The sequence below is a fragment of the Pinus tabuliformis genome, chromosome 8 (genome assembly GCF_031772625.1).
Source record: "Pinus tabuliformis cultivar Carrire ecotype Pingquan chromosome 8, CPIR1, whole genome shotgun sequence".
NCBI lineage: Eukaryota > Viridiplantae > Streptophyta > Pinopsida > Pinales > Pinaceae > Pinus > Pinus tabuliformis.
Window position 1 is genome coordinate 572,411,922 of NC_142294.1, and position 13,003 is coordinate 572,424,924.

A 13,003-nucleotide genomic window follows, 5' to 3' on the forward strand; every position below is an offset into this window, starting at 1 on the left:
CATTTGGGTCTTTTTAAAATAGGGCCAAAACCCCTAATGGCAAAGTTTCATGGTCAAAGTTCATGTCAATCAGGTGGAACTATAATTTCCAGCTAAATTTCTACTATTCTTCTAGAAAAATTTCTACAGAAAAATGCTTGACTTGTCCACTTTTATAACTTACTCCTCTGATATGCATGCCGAACGACCAGAAACATATTTTTCTGTTTAGTACAGAATGGAAACATGTTTTCTTTTCACTTCTAAGAACTAGAGTATCCTGACATGCTTTTGATGTTGTAGTAATTTTGTTTCTCTCCCCGGATGTTTATAATACATAAGGGTGTTGTTTGGCTTAGATTGCATTTCCACATTCTTTGATTAATGTTATCCTGTTTTGCATATTTTTTGTTCCTTTCATAAGAAGATGTCAAAAGGCACTAACTAAAAATAATTTTCATGATGTTTTTTTTAGATCTGTTTCTATTTCTTAATGTTGATTCTGTTAACATGATCAGAGTAGACCTAGTTGACAATCTAGTGGAAAAGCTAATCATACATATGTGGAGCACTTATGTATGATTTTTTTTAAATTTAGATCTAATACACTTCTTACAATAGTTGTAGGATTGAGCTGCAAGATTAAGAGAAAAAATTGCTATTCCTGCAGATGCAAGATCAGAATGGCGGGAAGACTCCACAAACAACACGTGGAACAAAGCAGAGAGCACCAAAGGAAGGTGTGCTTTCAGACAATTGCAAAAATAACAATGTGGAGTATCAAGGCCAGTTTCTGGATGATGTATCAAGGCCAGTTTCTGGATGAATCTTTAAGTTAGTTCCCTAAAAGAAAGCAAGGACAAACCACTACTTTACTACGCCATACAAATAGTAGTAACCTATCAGTGACTACAAGTAGTCAGGGAAGCTCTGAGCAGATATCCAGGGCACCTTTTGCTGAAATTATTAATCAGGGTAATAAAGGCCTGGGTAGTGAAAATAGGCAGGTCTTATTTCCGGGTGCTGGTGAAAATATCTCCATCTTTGAGAAGATGGAGACTGGAGTTAAAGAATCAGAACTGTGGGAGTCATTGTGGTAGCAACCAGTCAAATGACAATGAAGCTTCTGATCCTGGGAATGCCTCAGTGGTTGGGATTCAATTTATTGGTGGTTATGATAATTATAACAACTTGCTTGGTGAAAATAATATGAAAGATGCAAATGACTGGACAAATGTTACGCTGTCAATGAAGAGGAATGCAGAAAGTCTGGCTAGTAATATAAGCAGCAACGAGTCTGACAATTTTCAACATGGTCACATTAGGCATCCTGAGCATGCTTACCAGGTATCTGATGCCTTGGAAGGCAGTATTACTATTTTGGATCCTCAAAAAATGAACTCCCGTCTACCAATTTTCAAATATTAAGCAAATGTGAAACAGCAGGACATTTTTTGTATTATGTCATTGATTCCCATAAAGCTTTGGATTTTGGGGAAAATCTGTGTAAAGGCTAGATTTAAGGGATTCATTTGTCTGGGTGGATTATAGCAGGCTTCTGATGGCTGACAATCGGCGCTATGGATTGATCCCTCAACTAGGTAATTCTTGCCATGTACTCCTGATTTCAGCTTCAGTACACGAAAATTGACTGCCTGAAGATGTTAATTCATTTCATGCCTAGCCCTGACCATTAATTATTGGTTCGAGGTAAAATTTGATGCAAACGGCTTCACGTTTTAGCTTAAATATCATGGTTGGCCTCAAATTATGCACGTTTAATGGTTATTCAGCGGCACCTTTACGGCACCGTTTCTGATATTTAGAAATATAGATTAAAATTTAACAAGATAACTTCTCGAACGGTTCATCAACTGTGTTATTACCGGAGTCTGGTGGTTAAACAGGATCTGTTTAGGAAATTGTCCTGAAGAATTCTGGTTTTTAAGTATGAGCTGCCGAGGAAGTTATTTCGAAACATTCTGGTTGTCCAATTCATTTATGATAGCCCGCGAAGAAGCTTGAGCATGACCTAATTTGAAGTGGGAGATCGATTGTTTGTGTTGAATTCATGGATGTTTGTGTTGAAGTGGGAGATCTTTATAAAGCCTGATTAAGAATTATAGAACTGAAACTTAAAATTTGTCCAATTTAATTCAATATAAGATTACTGGCTATCGGAAATTAGCAAAGGGTACCTGCGATGCGGAAGGAGTTCGCAGAGGATCAGAGCACAGCGAAATAACAAAAACCAGAGCGAAACCAGAGTAAGGGGCCTCCGAGCTGCAGTGCGGAAGGAGTTCGCAGAGGATCAGAGCACAGTGAAACCACAATTCGAATGGAGGGAATGGGCGCGGGTGTTGAATTCGAATGGAGGGAATGGGGATTACTTCGCGAGGGAATTCCAGCTCAGGAATGTCAGGAATGTCAGGGAATGTCAGTTCAGACCGGGAGGGTGGCGGAGAACGGGCTGAGAGAGGGTGGCGGAAGAGGGAGAGATTTCCGGCAGCCGGAGCCGGACGATTTTCCGGCCGGTGCCGGAAAAGGGGCCATTCTACTGCCTCCGTAGACTACTCCTAATATTTTTATGATATAATTATTGTTTTGATAGTATTTAAGTGTATATATTGTTTTTAATAATAATTTAATTTTTGTTTATAAAATAAAAAATTTATATGCAGGATAAAGAGATTTGTGGAGTTCTCTAAACTGTATCCATTATCGTATACTTTCTTTAATGTGATGTATTGATTTTAGTTATCTTTCCAAACCAGTATACTCTTAATTTCATAGTCATATATTTCAATAAATGATTATTACCTCTTAATTTAATTATCCTATGTTGTCATTGAATTTCAATTTTTACGTTCAATGTTTTAAATTAATTTTCATATTCAATTATATAGTTTTAGGTTGTCTATGGAATTTGTCTTCTAGATCTGGAATGATGCGTCTGAATCAAATTTGTTTGGAATTTGTCTAGAAAACAAATTTGTTTGGAATTTGTCTAGAAAAACTTTTGAATGACATGTCATAATCAAACAAGTAATGTGTTATAATATTTTATTGATATAATTATTGTATTGATAGTATTCAAGTGTATATATCGTTTTTACTAATAATTTAGTTTTTGTTTAGCAGATAAAGAATCTATATGCAGGATAGAGATATGTATGGAGTTCTCTAAACTGTGTTTGTTTTCATAGACTTCTATATGATGTATTGGCTTCAGTTAGTTCGTTTTCATAGATTTTTATATGATGTATTGGCTTCAGTTACCTTTCTAGACTGATATACTCCTAATTTCGTGATAAATATTTCAAAAGGTGTTTATTACCTCTTAATTTAATTATCCTATATTCTATTTTTTTTTTAATTATGTTTTAGATAAACTTTGATAATATTTATTAAAGTTATAATGAGATTATATATATATATATATATATGATTTATTCAAATTAATATTATTAACCTTTTTTTAATATTGTGTTATTACTTGTGTTTGTAATCACTAATCGTGGTTTAAGGATTTTATTAGCATTTATTGTACTTGATTTGCCTTAGATATGAATTTTCAATAATAATAAAAAGTCAAAGAAGTCGAGGGTTTCAACTTGATAAATATAAAATAAATTCTGTTAAATGATGCCTAAAGCGTATATCAACCACATTTACTAATGTTGTTGTGCTAGTGTGATAATTTTCACCATACAGTTCTAGGATTAAATTTGGTCAGATGCTATTTCGCAACACTTTGACTTAATAATAATACATTCTGAAGTAATCGAGGCTAAATAATGTAAGTCTTCATGATAAACATATATCTTAGAGGATTCAATATATCTAACACTATCATTAAGGGTAAAACAACAATAACCAAATTTATGGGCTTGTCCCATTTAAGGAAGACATGTTTTTAGGATTATAAATTCTACGATTTTTTGTGTGGATATGTAATATTTAAAATTTAATTTTAGTGGTTATATTGGTTATTTTTTTAATAAAATTATATTGATTTTGTTGTTGTAAAAATGTGATTATTGATTTGATCAAAAAAGTTTATAAAGATTATATTTTTTTAAAGTCATATTTGATAGTTTTTTTAACTCTTATTTTGTAAAGTGATGTTATTGATAATAATCTTTCCTTTTCAATATTACAAATATTATTTTTTATAACAGTGGTCTTAACAATTTTGTAATGTTGCACACAAAAACATTAAGGCAACAAAGGCAACATTTTTATTTATTTATTTATCAAAATTATAATTTCTTTGAATCCATGTTTTAACCAGCTCTACCATTGCAACCAAAACTATAAATCATTCCTATATTCACAAGTGACAATCCAAAAACATCTATTTTTTCTCAAGATAAAAACTTACAACTTCTTTAAAACATATGGTCTTGACAACTGGTACCCTTGCAACCAAATCTTAAAATCAAACCCTGAACTTGTAAAAAAAATTGTTATTATTAATAATATCCCCTTTGTGGGGAATTTAAAATTGCAATATTATTTAAACTATAGCCAAAAACCCAATACTATTGCAAACAATTTATTTTTTTTAAATGAATAAAATATAATGGAAAATGAAAAAAGAAAAGAAAAAAAAAGGTGAATCTCCCCAATAGGAAAACCCAATTTAAAAACATATATATAATCATCTCAATGTAATCATTTTCTCGTGCGTGTGTGTGTGTGTGTGTGTGTGTGTGAGAGAGAGAGAGAGAGAGAGAGAGAGAGAGAGAGAGAGAATGATTATATTGAATCTATATATGAAAATTAACATATTGAGATGGTGGGGAAATTGTTGAGACATTTAAGGTTTCAAAGAAGTTAGCTATATAGGTGAAATCTAGGATTTTCTAGCATAAAGGTTTTTCTTAATGAATGGATAGGGTTTATTGAGGTAGGGAAATCTAGGCAAGGTTGTTTTTTGTTATCGCCATAGGCTTGACACAACGGTTCTGACAATGGTAGTAATGTTGAAATATTTATGGATTTGCATGAAGTGAATTACAAGGACTTGCTCCCAAGTCTTATCCAGGTGTTCTACACAGAAGGTGAATTTAATAAATATTGTCACAAATCTCAAGGGAGTCTCTAGATTAATCACAACCCTTCATCATATAAAAGTGGTGAAGATTGTGGGAGGGAAGACATAATGTATCTTAAGGCTCATTATTGCATGGAGGGTGGCATTAATCACAATCATTCGTCACATCTAAGAATAATTAGTCGGGGTTGGGGAGAGTCTCAAATAGAGACCTTGTCAATTTTTCACTATTGGGCTTTCCTAAGTCATGGGAAAACTTCACTGATGTAGTGAGTTTCATAGAAAATATGTCATATTGAGAGTCACTATGGAGTGATTGCGTGCAAGAGGAGATTGAAAGCAAGCTAAATTTGGCTCTTATGCAAAGATTGAGGAAGAAGAAAAATTTTCCTTAGCTGGCAAAGGAGGCAAGGCCAAAATCAAGAAAAACGAAGGAGAGGCCGAGTCCAGTTCAAGAGGCAAGAAGAAGCAAGATCTCAGCAAAGTGAAGTGCTTCTCTTATCATCAATTTTGGAACTATTCCACCAAGTGTCCAAACATGAAGACGGGATCCAAGAAGGATCACATGGAAACATCAGTAGAGGTGGAAGAGTTCACCTCTCAGTTTGCGAAAGAGTTTTCTCTCATATCTTGCATGGAAAGATAAGTGTCCAATAGTGTATGTTATATTGATAGTGGAGCATCCTTTCATATGACCGGGAACAAGAGTTACTTCAATTAGTTGACAAAGAAGGATATGCAGTTTCATATAGAGATGGGTGATGATGGAAGGTACTTAGCGCAGAGTGTGGGTACAGTCAAGTTTGTGAGTGAGTCTAAAAAAATATCTCTACTTTAGAGATGTCATCTATGTCCTAGGGTTGAAGAAAAATATGGTTTCAGTCTCAACCTTGGAGAGCAAATGGTATGAGGTTATCTTCAGTAGAGGGAAAACCTTCATCAAGCGTCTCAAATTCGGAGTAGTTAAGCAAACTGGAGTTAGGATGAAGAACCTCTACAAGCTACAGTTTGAGACAAAAGTGGTCATGAGCAAAAGAGAGATCAATTTGCATAGATTTGACCTTGGGGAGCTCTGGCATAGGTTTTCGGGTCACTTACACCATGGAGCACTAAAGATCTTGAGGTAGATTATCACAGGGATACAATAGTACAATGTAGATCAGAATGACATGTGCAATGGTTTCTCACTTGGCAAGTATGTCAAGACATCCTTTTCTGATAGAGACAGTAGGGTCAATAACATCTCGGAGTTGGTACGTTCAGATGTATGTGAACCATTTTCCTCTCCATCCCTGATGGGATATGAATATTATGTCACCTTTATTGATGACCACTTGAGAAAGACATGGGTCTTCTTCATTTAGAAGAAAGATAAGGTCTTATCGAAGTTTGTGGAGTTAAAATCCTTGGTAGAGAACTATACTGATAGGAGGATCAAGGCGTGAAGGTCAGAAAATGGTGGGGAGTACATATCCAATTATTTCAGAGACTTGTGTGCCAAGAAGGGCATTAGGAGAGAGCTCACTACACCTCATAGCCCTCAACAAAATGGGGTGGATGAGCGAAAGCACTAGAGAATTGTTGGAGTGGTCAGGGCTATGTTGCATGGCCAGGGGCTACTCATGATTCTTTAGGCAGAGGCTTGCAACATTGTATTCTTTTTGCATAACAAGAGTCCACTTAGGGCATTAGGGAGAGTCACACCAAAGTAGTATTTCACAGGAAATAAGCCTGATGTGTCTCACTTCTGGATTTTTGGTAGTCTTGTTTACTGCCATGTATCTTCATATAGTTGAAAGCATAGAAAATTTTAGGGGCGAATGTTCGCCCTTTGGCGAAATTAAGGGGTTTCTAAATTTTTAGTGGGCGAATAATTTGTATCATAGCACATTTTTACAAATCACCTCAAATAGCCCACCTTATTTTAAGGGAGAGGATAAAAAATGTAAATTTATCCCTTGAAACTAGGAGTTACAACCTTCCATTCGCCCATTTTCAAGAATAGGTTTTATTTAAGTGAATCCATTCGCCCATTTTCAAGAATAGGTTTTATGAATCCATTCGCCCATTTTCAAGAATAGGTTTTATTTAAGTGAATCCTATGGGCCAAATACCATATTTATAAAAGAGGTATGGTAAATTAATAAAAATATAAATAAATGAGAGGTATGGTAAATAAATAAAACATTTTTTATATTTACTCCATAAGTCACCTTATATACATGCAAGGGTGTAAACAAATAAAAATATAAGTAAAGTGGAGGTATGGTAAATAAATAAAACGTCTTTTTATACTTACTCAAAAGGTATGGTTAAAGTGGAGGTATGGTAAATAAATAAAACTTCTTTTTATATTTAGTCCATAACCCTCGTTCTATTTATGAAGGCTCAAGAAAGAGGTTTTATTTAAGTAAATCCTATGGGACAAATACCATATTTGTAAAAGAGGTATGGTAAATTAATAAAAATATAAATAAACGAGAGGTATGGTAATCAAATAAAACATTTTTTTATATTTACTCCATAAGTCACCTTATATTTACAAACACTCAAAAAATGCGTTATATTTAGGTGAAACCTATGGGCAAAATACTATGGGACAAATACCATGGACTAGATTGTTATTAATACCATGCAAAAAAACATTATTAACCCTAATATTAGTATTAATAAAAATAAAAATGGCACATGGTATTGACCCATGGTATTCACCAAAATGGCACAAGGTATTGACCCATGGTATTCACCTAGAATGTAGCCTATTTAAATGGGGGAATTAAACCAGCATAGATCCATCTTTACTCTAGATCTATTAACCCCCGAGAGGTATCAAATATCGTGATATGCAAACTAGCATAGAGTGAAAAAATATTTGATCCCTCTCGGGGCTTGGTGGATCAAGAGTAAAAATGGATGTTGTAATTTAATGTATGTTAAACATTTTAGCTTGGTTAAAATAAAAAATAAAATAAAATTCAACTATTAATTTTATTAATTTTTATAAATTACTAATAGTAAGTTTTAAGCTCCAGGTTTATGATAACACATGGTATTGACCCATGGTAATACCATGGTATTCATGTGAGCATAGACTATTTAAAGGGGAAATTCTATCATCTTAGATCCATCTTAATTCTGTGTCTACCAAGTGCTCAGAGGGATAAATAGATTTCATCCCCCTAAGAGTGGTAGATGTGGAGTTAAGATGGATATAGGTTGGTTTTTATGATAATGAAGATATTAAATAGACGTAGGAAATTATATTGTAAAAACATCTTAAGGTGAATGGTTAAAGCATAGAAATTGGACAAGTATATTTGTATACTTCTGTTTTAAACTGAAACAAATCCAGGGCTAAAAAGAATGGATTGATTGCACGAGTCATCCTTCTATAACTTTCCAACATATGTTGGAGTAAAAAGATTGTAATTTGGGTAATTTTTCTAATTGCAAACAGGAACATACTTGTGTATTGGCAGGGTGGTTACGAGGTCCCTAAAAGTGATGAATTTGAATTTTTCTTGGTTTTATATATAGTATTAGATTTTTTCTCATGCTTTCTGTGAATGACACGGGTGAATTTTATCCTACACCCACTAGGTTATCGATATGTAATTTCAGTAATTTTGATTTCAAAAGATATTTTAAAGAAATGCAATGATTTCATTTGTGTATTCAATAAACACAATATTCTAATGGAATTCTGGCTTTGTGGTTTACCTATATAGATTCCATGGAGAAGTGTTAGTGGTGTGACATCAATTGTCCTCAAGCAGAGGCTTTAGTTTTACTCTTTTTGGAAGCAAATACTTTCTTCCAACATTTTTGAGTTCCATGAAAAAATTGAAAGTCCTAATAGTATTCAATTATGGGTTCAAGAGAGACATAGTATTCAATTATGGGTTAAAGAGATCCACACTGAATGATCTATCGGCCTTATCTTCACTTAGTTTAAGACTATTCACTTGGAGAGCCTGCATGTGCCCCCACTTCAAGAGCATAGTAAAGTCATGTAGAACTTAGAGAAGCTATCTTTAAGCTTTTAGTGAAGAATGGAAAAATGTCTCGGTTCAATAACAACCAATCGAGAATTAAGCTTCCAATAATGCTAGATTTTAACCTGGAGTAATTTTGTGATTTGGAGGAGATACCCCCTCGTATTTGTGACACATCTTCAGTTGTGAATTGGACTATTACTAACTGTCATTTCCTTCGAAAGTTACCTGATGACTTGGAGAACCTCAACTCTTTAAGAATGTTAAGGAAGGAAAGAAAGTACATTATGCTAAGTTCTCTTATGCTTTTCAAGTTTTTCTTGGATATCTACAACGTTTCAGGTAGGAAAGTACATTCTGTTAATGAAAATTTGTCTTGATAGAAAGGCCCAATTTCAAATTCTAATGCTTTCAAAAAGCATTGTATAACTGTAATTTTTCTAAAAGGAAAGCATATTTTTTCAATTTAAGTATCATGATCCCATATTCCAGCTTATTTTTCAGTAACCCATTAGGCTTTGTAGCTTTGAATAAATCCATGTATTTTGATAAGATCCTCTTCCAAATTAGAACGCAATTTCCTTTTGGCAATAACCACATACAATGTCTTGATTTTTTTATTGAGAAAATAGAGGTTGTGAAACAAGCTTGTGCCATACAAGGACTTGATTCATTGATTATGTATCAATTATGGCTCTTGATGTAACAATGTCTTGATTTTGTTGCTTGAAAATAGAGGTTATGCTTTACTATTTCACAGAATTTCTTACAATCTTTCCATAAGTATTGATTTGTAATCTCAGTGAGGGATGACAGTAATGACAAAGGTAATATTCCATGGTTTGAAGTTACCCTCTTATTAAATATTTAAATATATCACCACAATTTAACTATTAGTTAAAGGAATTGTATTTGATTTGTAAACAATTCATTGCTTGATTTATAGATTTTGATTTTTTCCCTTTTTTATTTTTTCCTCGGATTTGGTATGAGATATCTTCCAATATTTGGGTTCCCTAGTTTCCCCACCATAGCTATGAGGTTCAAATGTTGTCATTAAATATTCTCAGAACGTTACAACTTTTCTAGTAAGTGTGCTTTGAATCATTGTTGTTGCTTTTCCATGGTGTTAATGCAAATAAGCATTACAACTAGTGCCATTATTTAGATTAAGTGCCGAAATCTAGGTGGTATTGTAATGATGGAGTGATTGTTTTCTAGCTACTAAGGCCATATGCATTTTTATCTCTTATGTTGTCCTGAGATATTCAAATTCAGAATAAGAATTGAGGTCTCATTTCCACTGTAGATTGCAGTCAGTTTCTTGAACATAATATATAATAGATTATATTTTACTAATCAACTGTGGATGTGATCCCTCGCAGGAAAGGAAATTCAAAGTGACTTTGATTTCACATTGATTTGTCAAAACATCCACACAGGAAAGGAGATTCAAAGTGACACTGATTTCACACTGATTTGTCAAAATGGAGGCAAGAGAAAAGGAAACTTTGTATTCAACAATGCTCTTAATTTCATATGTACATGCATAGACATATTAGTAGAAAATATTGAAGGGTTGCCTAAGTAATATTTTCCATTCCACTACATTCTTTACAGCTTGTAAATAAATAACTCGGAACAATTCATTACACTACTTGTTATGCTTTATTAATCAGTGTTAAGATTTTGATATTGAACTGGCTAAGATTTTTCTTCCTTCTGGAAATTGTGTGTTCTATAATGCTTCTTTTCCATTCACTATGTATAGCATATAAAGTGTGTCTAATGGAGTAGGAAGATTGGAAAGTCTTGTGATCCTTGAACTATGTTACAAGGCAAAAACCCAACGGGGCAGGGTAGGTGCATCCCCACAAAGGGGTCACAAATACCAAAGTTGGTATTGGCTAGCACCTTGAGCTAGAAAATTTCCTTCACCCTTGTATTAACTGTGAATCCGGAGAGGATTCTAATATTATCTTTATAAGATTTATATCAGTTAAGATTGATGAATAAAATTCATGAGACATGAGCTAGGATGTCCTTGCAAGGTGGTTGTTGATTATTGGAAGCTATGATGACCATTATGTCAGGCTAGGTAGTCGCACTCCCTTGATCGTGAGCACGATTGTAATCAAGATGGAAGACTTCATAGTCTAGATTGATTGTTTAGCAGTGATAATTAGTGGGCTCATTCACAAAAGCTTCTATTTCACTAATCCTTTTTATAGAGTTGTCAGATTCAATTTCCAAAGGTTTTAATTACACTATAGAGTTGAGTTCTGAGAGAGTTGTGATTCACAGTGTTTAAGTATAGAAACTATGACACTTGAATGAAGACAAGCATAGTAGATGTATCAGACTCTGTTATAATCTTACCTGCATATTATAAGGGACTTGGTTGGATTTTTTATAATTTTATAAACAAGTTCCATGTCATGGAAATGTGAAAAAAAGCGGTGATATTACCACCATGTGGCTCTTGTCATATATGGTTTTATAGTTTTTCAAAAAATTCTCTAAGAGTTCACAATGCTAAGATTCACAAGGACCTTACAAAGTTTTATTATTTAGTGAAAGACTCGCCAAGATCTTACAAGATTTTATAATTGAGTAAAATATTCGCCATGCCTGGTGAGAGATTCGCCAAAAAATTATATATACATATTATATTATTGATAAAATCGCCTTCCATTTTTCCTATATACCATGGAGATTCGCCCATTTATTATACATATAAATTTAGGGGGGGTTATTAAAATTTTCCCTGGTCGAAAGAAGTTAGAGCCCACAATAGAGAAGGGAATTTTTGTGGGATGCAACAAGACATCTAAGGTGTATATGGTGTATATTTCAGTACTCTGGAAGACAATGATTAGATGTGATGTTAAGTTTGAGGAAGGAAGATCTATCAGGAATTCTTGGAGCATGAGTAGGGTACAACACAAGAGGAGGAGTAGGAGGCTCAGTCAACTCCTCATACTTCACCACAATCAGTTTTTGGATAGGCCAAGCAGTATGCAGATGAAAAGAAAGTGTGGGTACAAGAGGAGAGAGTAGAGCGAGTGGACCCCACTCAGCTAGTGACTCACAATACAGGGAGAGTTTGAGCCAGGTGAGAAAACAAGTTGATTAGGAAGGGTCAGGAGAGAGTTGGACCTCCCAGTACCACATTCAGATAGAGTAAACATCCACAAAGATATACGAGGTACATGGAACTTGTGACTAGGATGATAGACTAAGAGCCTTCTGGTTACAAGGAGGTAGCTTCTCAGCAGGTTTGGCATGATGCTATGGTGGAAGAGTACTCTTCTATGATGCAAAATGATGTCTGGGAGATAGTGTCAAGACCAGATGGAAAATCAATTGTTGGATCACGTTGGGCGTACAAGATCAAGCATGCAATTGATGGGAGTGTGGAGAAGTGTAAGGCTAGATTCATCAACAAATGGTTCTCTAAAGTTTAATGAATTGACTATGACGAGACGTTCATACCAGTGGCCCGATGTTCGTTCATTCGGATTATTTTGGCAATTGAAATGTAGATGGGGTGGACGATCCACAAGATGGACGTGAAGACTATTGAAATGTGGCAACAAGAATATTCTAATTTTAATTTGTCCTTGAATTAAAATTGTGAATTAAAATTCGAATTTAGTCTCACCAACTGCTTGGAATTAATTAATTAATTCATTATGGATTAATTAGTTGGAGAAATTCAAGGTAGAAGTCTTTCTGAAGTCATGCAACAGTTATCCCTTAAATTAAGGAGATTATCCCTTAATTAAGGAGATAATATTGAGTTACATTTGAGTTGTAATTAGTTATCTCAATTTATTGAGTTAAGTCTAGTAAATTAGTTCCAAACTGTTTGAGGAACTAATTGTGAGTTATCAGTCAGTTGATGCATGCATGCACTCAACCAGTGTACTCCAGATAACTGAAGATTCCCTCTTCAGAAACTCATGCA